We start from the raw sequence: 18,446 nt of genomic DNA on the forward strand, positions 1-18,446 counted from the left end.
TAGTAGGAACTATTTATAATTGGTTATCTTGGATTTCCTCCTCCCATTGTCATATCGGCAAACGTCATAATTTCATCCCTGATATGTAGAATTTTAGCTTCAAGGAGTGCTACAATTTCATTTATTGAATTATTTCAGATTGTGCTTTGTTCTATTCTGGCTATGTATATATCACTTAGTTGTTAGCCCCTTGAGTTAGTCCACCTTCTATGTGATAGACATACTTTTTACACTGTAACAATACACAGTAAGGGGGCTCACTTTATCACAATGATTGGGATCAGACAGTTGTGTTCTTTTGTGGTAACAACGTGGCTCTGAGGAGTGCATTGACTGAATACCAGAGAACACACAGCAATGGTTAGGGTGTCCATATTTCATGCCTGGACCAGCACAGAACCCTATCATCAACTGACCAGCCTCTTGTTTCTTTATGTGTTTCAATCCAAATAGGTATACTTTCCTTCCAAACAGTTCCCACTTGAATAATCGAGTGCACACTATTCTGTTACACATGGAATCAAACATCAATAACTTGCGTTAAGGCAGCAAAAATATCTCTTTTGCTTTCACAAATGGCCTTTTTCCCCTTAAGGTGGGACCCTTCAATAGGGGAGTATCTTTGGTACCTCCTATGTTTTAATATGTATATATTTTGCTATGATCCGATTAACATCTTTCTAATCTGTATGATCAATTGTATGTTTTATTTTAGTGTAATCTTCTTTCCTGTCCTAACAAGATCTTGTCCACTTAGAAGTATATTGGTGCACTGCACAGCACATGAATGTATAGTTCCCCATACTTTGGATATACGAGAGGATCCTGCTCCCTCAGGGTCACTTTCATGTGGCTCTCAACTAAAAAATACATACCATGCACCTTTGTATGTATCATCCTATTTGCTCCTCTACTCTTACTTGTTTTATGCTTCTGTGTAGAATACCTGATAGGGTTACCCAACCCATCTTGTCAAGCACTATGTTACTCTTACCATGTCCCAGGAAGGCCTACTCTGTGTCTGATCTTCCACCCTAACCAGCTACTTAGTTCCTTCACTGTCACAGTTGTTGATTCTGAGTGACCCTGACTTATTGTAATCATCTTGGTGGAGTATGAGCCCCTATGTCCTCTCCCGCTTTCTCAATGCCAATACCTCCCATAGCAACAGATCTCTGTAGAACTAGATGAACGTTTTTCAGAGTGTTGTAGCTTAGAAAAGCACATCATCCAGCTGTAAGAGTCACTTTATACTACTATATATCACTGCTTCAGGCATCATGGTACCCTACAGCTTTAACACTGAGGAGTCAGCCTTCGTTCAAATTTCATTCAAACCTTCACCCATTTTCATACCTGGTGTCAGTTATCAGTTTGGTGCCTATTAATATTCTAATAAATTAACTAAAAACCTAGGGTTTAACATTCATCAACTGTGATTTATCACACCAGTGAATGACTCTACTGGTGTTATCCTGACCCAGAGGTATGGAACCCTCCCCTTGCAAGCCACAAGAGGACACCAGGTAGGACTTAAAGGACTTTGAACTATTTTCTGACAGAATGCCTTCTTAGAAAAAATGATCTGTGATGGGCGTGGTTTGGACGGCAGGCAAGTTGGCCACGTGATTGCAGAGATCTGCGCTGGCAGTCTAATTTCTTGCTTTTTTAGACATCAGAGAGATGATTTTCTCCATGGCAGTACGTTGGAAACTGCAGAAATTATCTAGGAATTTACAGTTTAACAGAATACGTGGGGGGTTTCAACCCACTTCAGTTTTTCAAAGTTGCCAAAGGTTTTGGATCTTCCTCCCTCTACTGGTCTCAACATCCAATGTGCTCACAGAACCTAGAGGTGTTATCCTCCTCTTTCTGGAACATAGTGATCCTCTCACAGTCCTCAATGAAGCAAAACTAAAGAAGCAAATGATATGGTCTGCTCACAAACTTTACTTCTCTCCAGATGTGGCAAATGTTACAGCTGACAGATATAAGCAATTTCTAGATCTATGACCACAGCCATGGGCCATCAACGGAAGATTTACTCTCATTCACCCATGCTTTCCTAAGTTGACCTTAAAAGATAAAACAATGACTCTTGATTTACACAGGAAAACATAAGACCTTTCTCCATCAATGTGAGAAGTCCCAGTGGAATAGATGACTTTATAGCTTCCCTATTCTACTGGTTATATTGTAAAGATTATACTTTGAATCTCATTTATTTGAACTGACATTACTTTTTCTTTACAGTTGTTTTTCCACGCAACAATGTCTATCTTGATGTTATGACCATCCAGAATGTCCCTGTGTCCTTCTTGCTTTTTTGTCGATTCCCCCAGTCCCTTTGCTGGGATGTATTCTCTCCCCTTAGGTATGTCTTACAGTTGTCTATATTACGACTTTTACAGTCTTTTTCTTTTCTTCATGTTTTCCATCTTTTCTTTGTTTTGTTTTTTGTTTATTCTTTTACTATTACCTTTTGCACTCTTTCTTCCTCCACCTTTCTCTTCACTTCTTTTCATATTCTTTATGTACATGAATATACTAACATTGCAATACTCTTTTTATTCAACAATCTGATGTTCATATTATTGTAAGCATTATATTTGTATTTGTATTTTACTGCTTTTCAATTCGGAGTAAATTTGTGGAAAGTTAAAGGTCTGAGTAACCTAATCAACCAACAAAGAATTCTCTTACACCAACCTAAATTGTCTTCAAATATTGCACTTTTAGAGGAAACACATTTAATCTGCAGCCCTAACACTGAATCTGAAGCCCTAAATCTTAAAAAAACATTAGGTGGGTTATCTTTATTTCTCTCCTGCTCAACAGAAGAAAAACGGTATAGTAATACTAATTCAGAAATGCCTAAACATCACAACATTATCACAGTCCATTGGTTCAGCCGGTAGATGACTTACAGTTGATCTTTTAATAAACAAATCCCACTCTCAATTTTTAATGTTAATTATTTTTGGCCTGATATAACTAAGCACATTTTGAACATTACCGGAGAATACTTCATTATGGGTGGATATTGTAATCAGATGATTTACCCAGTTCTGGATAGAGCTTCAAAAATTAGATTTCTTCCTGCAAAAAAGCATAAATCTTTCTGTTCTGCCATCTCCTAGAAATCATTAATAGACATGTGGAGAGTTGCCAACCCAACTACAAGAGAATATGCCTTGTATTCCTCACTGCACCATAACCAATCCAGTACTGGTTACTTATTTACATCTAAATCTCTTGTTCAAAATCATAACAACACAGAAATTGGCTCTGTATTGATTTCTCACCTCGCTCCCACTATCACATTTTTCGATTTATTGCCTATGCCATCTCACCCAATGTGATTGAGGTTTAATCATTTTTTGCTTTTAGACTCTTCATTCAATACACAATATAATAGTTTTGTGACAGAATTTTTCACTTCTAAAAAACGTCAAGATAGTTCTTTACCTACCCTCTGGGATGCTTTAAAACCATCTGCAAGAGATTTTATCATTGACTTTGTAAAAAGACAGAGTTTGACAAACAATTAATATATTTACTAAAGGAAATCAAAAATATGGAATATACTTTTTAAACCGTCAAATCCAAAATTTCCCTCCACGACCTGATTAAAGCAAAATTTCACTTTGCTAGGTATTATGGGGGCCAGAACAAAATAGGAAAACATTTGACCAATTACTTAAAATTCAACGAAGCAGGGGAAAAAACTATTACAAATTCTCAGGGCCTACTGGTTAATAAAGATGCAGACATTTTAAATGAATTTGTCATTTTCTGTCATGAATTTGACAAATCCTTATGCACCCATTAAGGTAATGCCTACGTGAATTTCACTCCAAAACCTCACTTGAAGCATGTCAATTTTCCCCAACTAGAAAACAACATATATCCCTCAGAGCAGCTGTCAAATAATTAAAATCTGACAAAACGCCATGACCAAATGTATTTACATCTGAATTTTACTCTCATTTTTCTACACTTTTATTTGCTTGGCTTTTTAAACTCTACCAATATTTTACTCATTCCCAGGGTGCCTCGGGTACTTTTCAAGGTGCACTTATTTGTTTAATTCCCAAGGAAAATCAGATTTTTCATCTACAATAGAATTATTGCCCTATATCCTTAGTAAAGGTAGATTTTGACCAATATTATAACACTTCATATAGAGCCCCTTTGGTCTCAAATTGTTGGCCCGGAACAAGATAAATTTCTTAAGGGTCATTTTGCTTCTCATAATACTCAGTGCCATTTTAATGTCCTTGGTAAACGTTAAAAACTCCCCCATGAACTAGCTGCCATTGCTCTAGATTATGAATAGGCTTGTGACCGTGTTGGATGCCAATTTATGTTTGAATACTTGAAATGGTTTGGTTTTAGACTAAACATTTTAGGGGCCAATTTCATTGGTGGGTGGAATTTTTTCAGCCTGACACAAACTCGGTGGGACCGACCGACTGACACCATGAGGTGCCTACCACAGTGTAGTGTAGTTCCTATATTCCCAATAGGCTCTGCGCATTGGAATAATATATCCATAGATTTAACATAGGACTTAGGTCGACTAGGTCTCTATCGAATATATTAGACTTAATTGTGAGTGCCAGCTAGCTCAGAGGTCACTAGAAACTTTCTCGAATAAACAAGAAGGGATTCGTTTCTGACAACTGCATAAACATGACAACTTTGTTTCCCCAAGAAAAAAACTGATCTTCAGAGTCGTGGAAACAATAGATAGATATTTTACTCAGTCAATCTTGCATGCTTCGTTTCATCAGAGATGCAGAGAAATAGAGAGACGGGCGTTTTCAATAAAAGGGTTTATTGAACAGTCTTCTTTCTCAGACAGGTAAAATGAACTGCTACAATCGTTATACTGGGTGAAAAGTATAATGCGTACAGTGAGAAGAGTATTATAAAATAATACTGTAAAAGCATTGTATGGTTCCTAGACCATATAAAAATACATACATAAATAACAAAGGCTAAAACGTAGTCAACTGGTGCTTTTAAAATACGCCTGCCCCGATGTACCTAACATAAGTCTAGAACGAGGGAAGAAGTAAGTGAGGTGTAGCATAGGTTTAGTTTTTCTTTGCCAAGAATATAACCAAGATTTCTCTTAGGGTCTTATCAGCTCCGTACCTTGGTTTGAGAATGAAGGAGGTCTGGTATCTATGTCTCGGGACTTGATTTCCCAACACCCTGTGAGGGGAGCTTGGCAACACTGGAGCTGGATTCCCAGTGAGAGAAAGGACAGCTTCTCTGTCAGTGCATCAGCTGGAGGGTCAGCTTCCTTCAGCACTTGCTGTAGCGAACTGTGTCGGGCAAGTAGATAGTCAAGCTGCTCCGAACCACTGTGTCTTTGCTAGGGCAGGTGTAGGCATATTTATACCTTGAAGGTGCCTAGTTTGACGTAAAGTCGGACATAATAACATCATCAAAGAACCCCAAGGGAATGTTAGTTCTTTGAAAACTCCAGGATTTCTAGGACAAATCAATATTCAAGTAAGGGGATGTCCCTGACTACTGAAGCCGAGTTTTCCATGAAATCGTTGTGGCTTTTTGAAATTAGTAGAAGTTGCCATGCCTGTATTTGGATTGGATGGGTTATATCTAAATCTGGGTATGATTTCTATGTCTATATAACGGCAATGTGAATTATACCTATATGAGGCCATTAATCAGTAAATTACGCTCGGATCCTAAAACGCCATACAACAACGGGTGCAGGGTGTCACCTCTACCCCCAATAAGAGGCCGCACACCCAAAAGGGCCCTACTGTGGGCCCCCAAACACGCTTTTGACATGGTTTCCACGTCAGACAGGCCAAAATGGAAGCCATGCTGGAAACAGTGCAACTTAATCTCAAGGGCAGAAAGGTCTGCCCTTGAGATTACTGGCTGGCTTCCGCCTGGCTGGCAGGCTCCTGGATCCCGTCGGAAGCCAGCCAGAACGACCAGGTGGTTTATTTTCCGAATGCCTATATCATAAGTAGGCGGTTGGAAAGTAAATCGAGCGGCCCATTACAATGTGGCTCTCCGTCGGAGCCTTTACGGGCCAATCATAATCGGCCCTTAATCTAATTTTTCTACCCTACTCGTCTCCTCAAGCAGCTACTGTTGCCAACGGTATTTTTTATTTAGGAAGTTTTATATAGCGCTAGCCTGACCGGAAGGTATTGGAGCGCTTCACATAATTACAGAGCGGTGCAAAACAAAGCAAAACACAATACAGTACAGCGAGACATTCAGGATACGAATCATAGTAAGGAGAAAGAAGAAGAGATCCATTGCAGGGTTTTGGCATTCCCCATCCGGGAGGGGAGCAGAGTCTCTTAAGCCACTCCAAGCTGCTCCTATGTGATAGCTAAGGAGCGGTCAAGGAACAGGATTTTGAGCTGACTTTTGAATTTAAGGAAGGAAGGAATAGTTCTGATGTGGGGGGGGGTAGAGTTTCAAATTGTGGGCGCATTTCCGGCAAAGGACCGGTCCACGGTTTTTTGTTTTCTAATTTTTAGATGGATCAGAAGTTGGGTGTTAGAGCTTCTGAGCTTCCTGTTCAGACCTGCTTTTTTAAGTTTGGACGCCAGATATTTGGGTTTGCCTGTGTGAAGGGCTTTGTGGGTGAGGCAGGCTGTTCTAAAGTTCGCCCGCATTTCTATTGGTAACCATTTGAGTTCTTTTAGTGCCGGAGAGATGTGGTCAAATTTCTTTATTGTAGTGACCATTCTGGCAGCCGCGTTGAGGGTTGTTTTCAGAGGAGCAAAATGAGTTTTGGGTATTCCAGAGAGGATTGCATTTCCATAGTCAAGTCTTGACAGCACCAGTGCTACATAGAGGAGTGCGACAAGGATGCCCTCTATCTCCTCCTTTTATTTATTTTTACTTTGGAACCATTTTAACCCCTTAAGTGCTGCTGACGGCCAACGGTCGTCAGCAGCGCTACCTCCCCAGTGCTGCGCACGACCATTGGACGTCCATTCAGCACTGGTTCCAATGGACAGCGCAGCACTGGGGAGGGATGTTTACACGCAGCTAAGGTGTTAACCAGGATCAGACACAATATAAACATTTCTGGTTTTCCTTATGGAGACTACCAATTAAAATGATCTGTATATGATGATGATATTCTACTATACCTATCCAACCTAATAAAGTCTGTACCTGCTTCTCAGGCGGAGGTTTACAAATTTGCCTGTGTCTCCTGATATAAACCTTGATAAATATGGAACATTACCACTTAATACATTTTGTATCAAAGATAGTTTTAAAGATGTGGATTCACTTGAAATCCAAATAAAATTAAATGTTTAGGGATATGGTTCACAAATTCCAATAAAACAAGTATTGAAATGAATTCTGAGGATATCCTGGAAAAACTATAAACAGTTTTGCTCCAAATGGACCTCTCTATTTTTATCCTGATCTGAAGACTGAGCTCCATTAAACTTATGCTCTCCCTTTGTATGATGTATTTAATTTGATTGATTCCCTTATACCTTCCTCTTCATGTATTTAAAAAACTTGGGTCTGTCCATGCATATTTTCTGTGGAACAACTGACCTCCTCGAATTGCTCTCTCATGGGCAAAACTTCATAAATAACAGGGTGGGTGATATTAACTTTCCTAATTTCCCAAAATGTAATGATGCATTTTGAATTAAACAAGCTACTAACTGGTTGAACAATGATATTGTTTTATCCAAACCATAATGGCTGTTTGTTGAACAATTGTTGTTTCACCCTTTCTCACTTAATTGATAACCATATGCCTATCTCATTCCCCACAGCCCAATCACTTTTCCATCTACCACCCTCCTTGCTCACAAATTTACAACTCTCTCCCAGCAAATTCAAGCCTCTTTATTATTTCAAGATGGCAACGTACCTTGTACTTCTGAACACAATTTAATTTCCTAATTGAAAACCATCCCTAAAGCATCTATCATATATAAATACCTTCCCTGTCCCTTTCATATTCGCCAGAAAGCTAAACTTGAAGTAAAATGGGAACAAGACTTACAAGTAGATTGATCAACTTGGGATAGGATTTGGACTAAAATTCATAAAGCATCGAGAGCAGGTGATACTGTACAATGTTATATGTATAATAGACTGCTTCGATGTCATAATTGAAATGGAAACTTGTCTTGCGCGATCGTTGCTGGTCATGAAACACACCCCAGGGCGACTTGATTTCTAGATACAGGTCTGAAAACAGATTACTATAATTCTTAAAGTTACTGTTCCTTACTCTATAAAAAATATATTTTTAAGTAGCCTTTCCTCTGATTGGGAACAATATTCATAATAGTCACTGTGGCATTTCACCAGATAACCTAAAAATTAAGAATAATGTGAATGTTTCTTACAAAGTGTTTTGGTATGTCATGTGCTTTAATTAGACCCCCCAGGATATTGCCGTACAAATATGCAAATTTTGCCGCACTTTATTTCAATATTTTTTGCTAAATAAATGGTACCAGTGCCTGCAGAATTCCACATGGGCGGCAGGCCCAAAACTTGATAAAAACGTATGCCCCCTGGTGCCTAATGGTAGGTGGGCCATAGAGCATGAATTGTTATCACATTTTCGGCCACTCGCCCATAGGACACACACCGGGGCCTTGATGCACTGATTTTTTTAGAATGATATGGACCCCAGAGCATCCCCCCTGGGTAGCAGAGCCTAATCAACCTCTGAGTGCCCTGCGGGCAGCGGGCCCTGTGGGCATTCATTTTTATCAAGTGTTAGGCCTGCTGCTCACAGGGCACACGTCGGGCCCAGGGGGCATTTATTACTTTAAATGATTAGGGCCTGCAGCGTGCCACATGGGGAGCATGCCCAACCCTACTTAAAATATTAAATGCCCCTGGGCCCTCATATGCTGTGGGCAGCGAGCCCAACACTTGATAAAAATTAATACCTTCCCTTGTGCCGTGTGGGAGGCTGGCCCAGGGAGGCAATAATTGTAATTAGGTTTTTGGCCCGCCACCCATAGGGCACACAGCGGGGACAGATGGCATGTATTTTTTTTTAAATAATTAGGGCCCGCCACCAACATGGGATGCGGCAGGCCAAGGGAGGATTTATTTTGATCATGTTTCAGGCCTGCTTCTGAGCTTGTGCCTACAGGGCCTTAACATGCCCGTGGGTGGTGGGCCCAGGATGGCATACATTTTTATCGAGTTTTGGGCCTGCCGCCCATAAGGCATACAGCAAACCCAGGGGGCATGTATTTTTTTTAATGATTGGGTCCTGCCACTCAGGGGGCATTTATTTTTATCATGTTTTTGCCCGCTGCTTATCTCTAAGCTTGATAAAGATAAATGCCACATGGGTTGCAACCGTGCCCTTTTGGGTGGCGTGCCCAAAACTTGATAAAAACGAATGCTCTCGGGTGCCCTGTGGGTGGCAGGCCCAGGGAGGGATTAAATCTGTATCAAGTTTCGGGTGCGCAGCCCACGCAACCCGTGAGGTCCCAGTCACTGCTTAATTTGTAAAAGAATAAGTGCTGGGGCTCTCGTTGGGAGTCCACTGCAGCTTGCACCTCACATTGCCCCTGCCATGCTGTCAATGATACTAACAAAATACCTACTAAACATTGTGCTCCTACAAGTGCGACAATTCAGACTATTCCAGGGCCCCTAAACTATGAGAATGTCTTGGGAGGCAGGTATTAGTCATTGTACATGTATATTGAATTATTAAACTCCTGCTGTTGTGCTCATACCTACATCAGCCAGACAGTGGCACCATGTGACAGACTGTCATAAGCCCTGGTGCTGGCAATTAGTGCCGGTGCTGTGCACCAGAAACCACCAGCTCAAATTAAGCACTGGTCACAGGATGCATTCATTTTTTTGTCAACTTTCTAAATTTCGCAGGCACTTTTGTAAAAAGTGTGGGCTTTATACATTACTGCTGGAGGGCCTATGTAATCATAGATTACATCAGAACTCACACAAAAATGCGTATGGACACTTTTAACACTATTTCTTGATCACGCTAGTGCTTATAATAAAATGTATTTAAGTGAGTATTTCAGTTCTTTTTCAGCTGGTATGACCCCACCCAACTGTGATTGAAGACAGGCGAAATGCATGGGGTATTGAAAATCCAGGTGCCTGCTCTGCGATTACGGGGCCGCGGGAGACAGATTCCACAGCTGTCTGCGATCCTGCGGATTGGATTTGGGGCACAGCACCGGTTTTACTGATGTGAGTGGTGCGTGCAGACTGTGAGGAGAGTCGGGCTGCTGCTCCACGCAATCGGCCGGCGCGAGGCTGTGCGCTGGGCCACACCTGGGCCATTCATCAGCGGTGCGCAACCGCGCGAAAATAGCCTGCGGCTGGTTGATGCTGTGGCATCCCCCTAGCATCAGAGGTTAGTGGTGGCCCTTCAGTTCCCTGCAGAGGGGGAGTAAAGTGATTCTTACCAGGCATTGCGTGGAGGCGCTGGGGAGGTGTGCGTGGTGCCGAGCTGCTGTCATGGTAGTGCAGCTGGTGTGAGACTGCTTTCCGGACGGCTCACGGGCCGCGCAACTGCGGTGAGCGTGGACGCGTTTACCCCCCAGCTGCTCTGTTGAAACCCCCATCTACCGGCGCTGGCCTCACTCGCATCCTGCTGGTGAGTAAGTGCGCGTGCACCTTTACGGACTGTTGGGATCCTTCTTTCTGGCAGTGAGCTTCTGCAGTGTGGCGTGTGGGGAGCTGCAGTAGGCCACAGGACTTTTTGAACTCGGGACCCGGATTGCCTGCGCTTTATGGCTGAGGAGGTGAGCTTGGCCCTCCTCGAGGTGGGCGTCATTCCACATTGTGCATTCAAACCAAGGAAGACATTTACCGCGCCATAACTCGGTCTGGGAGACCGCAACGTGCTGTTAATTTCTTCCCGGGGGCTTTGCTGCTCTAGTTCCCGCTCCCACGGCCACAACCGCTGCAACCAGGGGACAAAAGTGTGGTATGCGCTCTAGTCTATGAGCGTGTGCGCGATGACGCGTCACGCCATAGACTAGAGCAGGAGGCGCACGCATGCGCAGTGAGTCGGGGGTGAAAGGCGCGAAGGCGAAAAGCAGAGTTGGCGACCGGAGCGGTGATAGTTAGACGCTCGGCGCCCTAAGCTCTGTAGTGATCCATACCATTAAATAAACGCGAGTTACTCACCTTCCACTGGCTCAGCGTGTACTTGAAGAGGGAAAGAGAGAACTTTACAGTGGCGACGAGGCTGGCATCTGAACACCACCAGGCGCAGAGGACGACAACAATCACCCCCTGCAAACCCCACGCACGAGCCGGCAAGGCAGGACACCTACAGGAAGAGCTAAGGGCGTGGCAGCAGCGCAGCAGCACGGTACAGACCCTAACACCGACTCCATAGTCAGGTTAGTGCTGCCCAAGACACCAGGGGCCCTCAGCCAGCACCCTGGCAACCAAGGGAGACACCCCCAAGCTAGAGGACGGGGGGAAGACCGAGCAAACCGCGCAAAGTGCGAGGGACAATACCCCAGGTAGTCCAAGGGGCCAAGGCGACACGGCAGAGAGCGCAGGAGCATCCGGTGAGCCTACCCAATGAAGGACCCAGGAGGGAGACCCTAGAGGCAACGTCAGAATGGCGAATCAAGCTTCAGCCCTGATGGCACCCGTCCCTTTCCTACCCAATCCGGGAGAACCCCAATTAAAATGGGAGGACTGGAAAGAATACTTTCTCAACTACATAGAGGCCCTCGGAGATGAAAGTGAAGGGGAATACATGCCGGAAAGGAAAAAGAGACTGTTGCTCCACAACTTAGGCCCAGAAGGGGTAAGGGTGTTCAAGAATCTGGTACCCAAGGAGAGAGGTGCAGCGGAGACAGATGTCTTTATGAATGCACTGGACGACCTGGACAGCCACTACCGCCCGGCAGTTTGTGTCTCCATAGACCGCTATAATTTCCAACAGAGAAAACAAGAGGCGGGAGAATCCATTGATGACTACTTGGCGGCACTCCGACGCCTAGCTATCACGTGTCGGTATGGGGCCCTGCAGGATGAATACATTAAAGACCAAATCGTGATGCACACCACCAGCAGAGCGGTCCAGGACAAGTTATGGGCGATGAACGAGACGTCCCTTAAAGAAGTGGTGGCGATGGTCAAGAAGGCAGAAATGTCTAAGCGAGGTGCCGACGCGGCAAAAAGGGAAAGTGGGCCGAGGCAGATGATCAACAAGATTGACGAGGCACCACAGTCCAGCAAGCCCAAAAGCACTTATGGAGACCAGAGGAAGGACACAAGAGGAACTGGAAAACAGACGGCCCGCTCCAGTCCTGGTAACAAATTCGCGTGTTACAGATGCGGCAGTGCAGCGCACGCGGCGCAGGACAGACGTTGTCCCGCGTTCCGCGCCCGGTGCTCGTTCTGTGGTCTGACCGGCCATTTCGAAAAGGTGTGTCGGAAGAAAGGGTCGAAGTCCACCGTCAAGTGTATCGACTCTGCCACAGTGAACTTGAGTGAGGAAGAAGACCCGGAAGAAGATGATTTGGTTCTGTGCATAGAGGACCAGGTGCTGGATGTAGCAGGGAAGCGAAGAGATAAGCCCCGCACGGACATGCTCATCGGGGGTGTGAAGGTACATGTGGCCGTCGATTCAGGGTCCCCCTGGACCATCGTGCAAAGATCGATATGGGAAGAGGACTTCACACCGGTTGTGGGGCCCGATCTAATGCCGCCGGACATCAGACCCATCTCGTATACAGAGGATTCCATCCCCCTGGTGGGGTGCCGGGACTTCGTGTTCGAATTCAGAGGACGGTCGGCCACGTGCACCCTATACGTAGCGGAGAAGGGCCCATCGGTGTTGGGATGGAGAGATGCAGGAGATCTCGGCATCATACTCAATCCAGGAGGGAAAGAGCAAATACTGTTAACAGATGAATGGCCCCTCTCGAAAGATGAGGACTGGAAAGCGGCATACCCCAAGGTCTTTGAGGGCACGGTCGGCAAACTGGACAAATTCGTACATAAAATAGTCCTTAAGGAGGGGGCAGTACCAGTTGTCCACAAGGTCCGGAACATACCCATATCCACGAGTGAAGCGGTGCAACAGGAATTGCTGAAGCTGGAAGAACAAGGCATCATCGAGCCAGTGGACAGTGCGGAATGGCTATCGCCCTTGGTGGTGGTCAAGAAACCGAATGGTAAGGTCCGGCTCTGTGTGGACCTCAGAGAGCTCAACAAAAACCTCATCGTGGAGAGATTCCCGCTCCCCAGGATCGAGGAGATGCTGGCGAGAACGAAAGGCATAACCCACTTTTCCACAATAGACCTCACGTCAGCATATTACCAAATAGAACTGCATCCGTCAAGTAGGAAGTACACATCCTTCATAACACCCTTCGGATGCTACCAATTCCGGAGAATGCCCTTTGGCTTGGCATCCGCCGCGGCCGTTTTCCAGAAGCTAATGCACAGGCTGTTTAAGGACATCTCGGGGGTGCAGTATTTTCAAGATGACATTTTAGTGATGGGCTCCGACAAGGGAGAGCACGACAAGAAACTGCATCGAGTCCTAGGAGTGTTGCAAGGGAAGGGCTTAACAGCGGAATGGAGCAAATGTAGAATTGGGACTCACTCAGTGACCTACTTAGGACACGAAATAGGAACACACGGCATCTCGCCGAAAGAACAAAATGTGAAGGCGATAAGGGATGACAAAGCCCCAGCAACCAAAGAGGAAGTGCGGTCATTCCTTGGAATGGCCGAGTATTACAGCAAGTTTGTCAGACATTTTGCCACTCGGACCTACAGGATGAGACAACTAATCAGAAACAATGCAAAATTCGAATGGGACGCAGAGGCTCAATCCGAATTTGAGACAGTAAAAGACTGCATCAGCCAAGCCATCCCACTGCAAGGGTACGTCCCCACCGGCAAGACCATAGTGACGACAGATGCAAGCGGCAAGGGCTTAGGGGCGGTGTTGGCGCAGGAAAGAGAAGATGGATCCAAGGAAACGATCAGTTTTGCGTCCCGTGCGCTCTCTCCGACGGAACAAAGGTACAGCGTAATCGAAAAGGAGATGCTGGCGGTCACGTGGGCCCTAAACAAGTTTCGGCAGTTCATATGGGGCACAAGATTCAAGCTTCAAACGGATCACAAGCCGCTTATCAAAGTGTTGACGTCCTCGGGCCATGACACAGCGACCCCAAGAATCGCCAAAATGACCTTGAAGCTGCTGGATTACACCTACGACGTAGAATATCTTCCAGGCACGCAAAACAAGGTGGCTGATTTTCTCAGCCGGGCTGCTGCGATGGAGGAAGCGCCGGAGGAGGCCCCGGACAAAGAGGAGATGGTGGCCAGCATAGAGGATCGCGAGATGTCGATTAGTGCACAGGAATGGAAGGCGGCCTACGAGCTAGATGAGGAGAAGGTGGAAGTAAGGAGACACCTCATGTCGGGCTGGCCGGACAAAAAGAAGCTCACGGAGGGAGTGCGACGATTCTATGAGATGAGAGAGGAATTGTCCCTGAGCGATTCGGGAATATTCTTGTACAGAGGAGAACGTGTTGTGCCCCCAGTGACACTGATACCCAGGCTGTTGAAGTTACTGCACGAGGGACATTTGGGCATAGTGAAGACCAAGGCGTTGGTCAAGCAGATGTACTGGTGGCCAGGAATGGATGCCCACATAGAGAGACAAGTGCGGGAGTGCGGGCAGTGTCAAGGAGCGGACAAGGTGCTCCGCCCACTCAGACCTGCATTGGGGAAGTTTGACACCCCGCAAGGCCCCTGGGAGGATGTGGCTATAGACATTCTGGGACCCATCCTAGACAGTAGAGGGGTGAATAAATACATATGTGTGATAATGGACAAGTATTCCAAATGGCCTGAAGTGGACATACAAGAGTCAATGGACACTGACACTATATTGAGATTCCTGACATCGGTGTTCCTACGAGAGGGTATACCCAAGTCCATTCTCAGTGACAACGGACCACAATTTGTATCAGACAAGTGGGGTCGATATATGAAAAGGAATGGGATTGAGGTGAAACACACGGCCGTTTATCATCCGGCATGCAACGGCCAGGTCGAAAGGTTCAATTGGGTGCTCATGGGCTCCATTCAGGCAGCCATATCACAAGGAAAGGACTGGGAAGTGGAAGTAATGAGCATGCTATGGGCCTACCGGATCACGCCCTCAGTAGTGGGGTACAGTCCGTTCCAAGTGCTAAGAGGACGGCATCCCTTCACCCGGGACAACGTTGCATGGAGGGAGAAGACCATCACCAGCAAGTGGTCCCCAGCGGTGGTGCAGCACAATCTGGAGAAGGCCCAGAAGATCTACGCAGCACACTATGACAAGCGACGCAACACAAAGGAAACCGTGCTGGAAGAAGGGGAATGGGTCAGGGTTAAACTCCCTACCCTACAAAAGAAAGGCGAAAGCAAGTTCAGCCGGCCCCTACAAGTTCAGGAGGTACGAGGCAGGGCGGCTCTTCTCAGTGACGGCAAGGTCTGGTCGCAAGACCGCATGGCCAGAGTCAATAAAATAATAGTATGGCCCAAGTCTGAAGAGGACGAGAGACGGATGGACTTACAGGAAGCAAGACCCCAAGTGGGGCACAGCACAGGAGACTGTGGGGAAAGTGTAAGTGAGGACACTGAGATGGATGGCCCGGGAGCAGTGCCTACTGACGGAGATGGCGCACCGGTGAATGCAGAGCAGAGAGCTGATGGGAGAGAAGATGAGAGGTCCCAAGGAGAGACAGAAGGGAGAGAGAACATGCCGGTAAGACACACCCGCAGCGGAAGGGCAGTCACTGTGCCCTCTCGCTATAGAGACTTTGTGATGGATGGACACTAGCTTTTGGTGCCACCTCCCTAGGTGCCCCAACATAGACTCATACTCCTGTGAGGGACTCTTAACCTGCTGGGGGGAATGTTTTGTCGTTTATATTAAAGGGGGGAGATATGTGGTATGCGCTCTAGTCTATGAGCGTGTGCGCGATGACGCGTCACGCCATAGACTAGAGCAGGAGGCGCACGCATGCGCAGTGAGTCGGGGGTGAAAGGCGCGAAGGCGAAAAGCAGAGTTGGCGACCGGAGCGGTGATAGTTAGACGCTCGGCGCCCTAAGCTCTGTAGTGATCCATACCATTAAATAAACGCGAGTTACTCACCTTCCACTGGCTCAGCGTGTACTTGAAGAGGGAAAGAGAGAACTTTACAAAAAGGACTACAAGTCCCAGCACTCCCCCTGCGGGGCCTACCACCGACGCCAGCAGCAAGCGCCAGGAGGCGCTTGAAAAGCGGAGAGCGGCTGGAGCGAAGCCCGGGTTAAGGCTGGGCCGTCTTAGGCCATCAGTGGCCGGAAGAGGCTGGGCTGGGCCATCTCCCTTGGCTTGTCAATCGCACACAGAGGATAGTAATAGGAGCTGAAGGCTCCTGAACAGGGGCCAGGCAAAGAAGAGGAAGGAGCGAATTTCCACCACAACCGTAAGTGTCACTTCTAATCTGCATATTCAAGTTATCCCTCTGGGCTTGTTGTCACGTTCAGCGCCAAGAAAGCCCTCACAAAGTCAGCTGACATTTTAGAGTTCAGCATGGGCAAACAAACTGTAAAAGCATTGTGCCAAGCCTCCCCTTGTTCCACTCCTCTCCCAGACATCAATCGATCGGATGTTACAAAGGGCGATAGGAGTGGTGGCTACAGAAATCCAGCGGACTGAGCTCAGATTGTCCATAACCCTGGACCTTCCCCGGTCTTGTCACCATCTAACCTATCCCTTCCCCTTGAAAGGGGTGACAGCATACAAAGCCAGGCTTCACCGATTAAGTCACCTGCCCCAACCATAGCAGCAACAAGTAAGGCAATCACCAGAAATAGAGGGCGCACCAAAACCCCCGCTAATTTTGCTGTGGTCAATCATCATCCTCAATTTAAGAACGTGTTGGGCAAAAATAGGAAAATAAACAATGGAACCGCTATGTCGATAGGAGCCGATCAGAGTGTTTGAGGGCCTCCAATTCAAATTAATCTGACGCCTCCTGCATGGGCTGCTTCATTTTCCCACGCATTATTTAACCAAATCAGCGGGCTTCTAAAAGAAGAACTTGCCTTAATCCATGCCCGTCTGGACAGTATGACCAAGACTTGCACATGCACAGGCATGGCAGAACCAAATCCACCACTCCCAGATAACATACAAGGGAGAACTACGAGTCCAGCCTCATGTACCAGTCTGAGAAATAAATCTGCTGAGAAAAGTAGAGGGGAAGATTCTACAGCCCACACTGCAGATACGTGGAAAGCAACCCTTAGTAACACAATAGCTTGCACTACCAAGGCAGACGGTCTTGTTGGCCGAAATGAGATCTCTGCAGCCTCCGGAGCAGCCCCCACTCCCCAAGGTCACTGAGGCCAAGAGCTTCCTTCTATCTACCTTCCACCCGCAAGAGTACCAAATGTACTAGTCCTTGCTGGTGTGCCCTCCCTGGGTGCAGATAAAACAGAAACCTACCTGGAACTCAAAAATAAATGCCTTCATTTGCTTGCTAGACAATATCAATTCTCTTATGCCAATGCAGCTGACATTTTGATGACTTGAAGGGTGAAGTGGATTGGCTTCCTGGGCTAAAAACATTAGTGGGGACTGTGTAATTGTTAACTTTAGGAACCCCCATTTAGTACAACAAGTCTTATATCTGAGCAATGGGGGTTCTACCATCAGACTCCTTCCCCTCACTTATTTCTATAATCATGGTTTTGCTTGTGGTCCAGGGGTCGGGCTATGCTATGGCACTAGGGAGTGGCATTCAACCCGGGAGGGGCCAGGTGGAGGGTATGCAATGGCCCCAACCATTCAACCTACCCCTCTTTAACAGATTTGGAAGTCTGGAGGAGGTGTACTGACTTTTGATCCCAGGGTCCCCTTGCAGTAGCGCTGGGCCAGCAATGCTCGAAGGCAATACAGGGAGGGCAGTGGGAAAATCAAAGCCTGTTCCTGGTAGTGGAAGGGCAGCACGCAAGATTTCATCTGTCTCTCAGCAGATTTTTACAAGCTCGTTAAACTTAGGTGAAAGCCTCGTAGAAAACGCAGTGCACTTTGGTCCTCCTATCACCCAAGATTCTGTGAATGATCTTGTAGTTCCACCAACGAGGGAATTAGTCATGAAGGCTTCAGCCGATAACCAGTCCACCCTCCATATAACCAAGATACCATCCTGGAATGTGGCTGGTCTTCAAAATAAATAATTCTGTCCAGAATGGGGAGTTTATGTAGATTCCTGTGATATTTGTTTATTTCAGGAAACATGGGCCACAGACCACCCCGTTCATAGAGGCTGCATCCTTCAATATCCCTGCCATTGCTGGAATTAGGGGCAGGCCCTCAGGTGCTCTTAGAACCTGGGTGGGTTGCCATCTGAGTTGCGACGTTA

The 18,446-nt window shown here is 46.1% G+C and overlaps 1 protein-coding gene and 1 long non-coding RNA gene across 3 annotated transcripts in view; one reads left to right on the forward strand and one right to left on the reverse strand.

The window, feature by feature from the left end:
• LOC147712856 (acidic mammalian chitinase-like) overlaps window positions 1–18,446 on the reverse strand; it is a 147,744-nt gene that overhangs the window by 59,314 nt on the left and 69,984 nt on the right. The gene's annotated exons all lie outside the window — the stretch shown is intronic.
• Window positions 2,413–17,322, forward strand: LOC147712857 (uncharacterized). Its single transcript, XR_015296026.1, has 4 exons — window positions 2,413–6,931; window positions 7,073–8,725; window positions 10,505–10,981; window positions 16,241–17,322. It is a non-coding gene; the product is annotated as an uncharacterized LOC147712857 (long non-coding RNA).

This window comes from Lissotriton vulgaris, chromosome 5, assembly GCF_964263255.1.
Source record: "Lissotriton vulgaris chromosome 5, aLisVul1.2, whole genome shotgun sequence".
NCBI lineage: Eukaryota > Metazoa > Chordata > Amphibia > Caudata > Salamandridae > Lissotriton > Lissotriton vulgaris.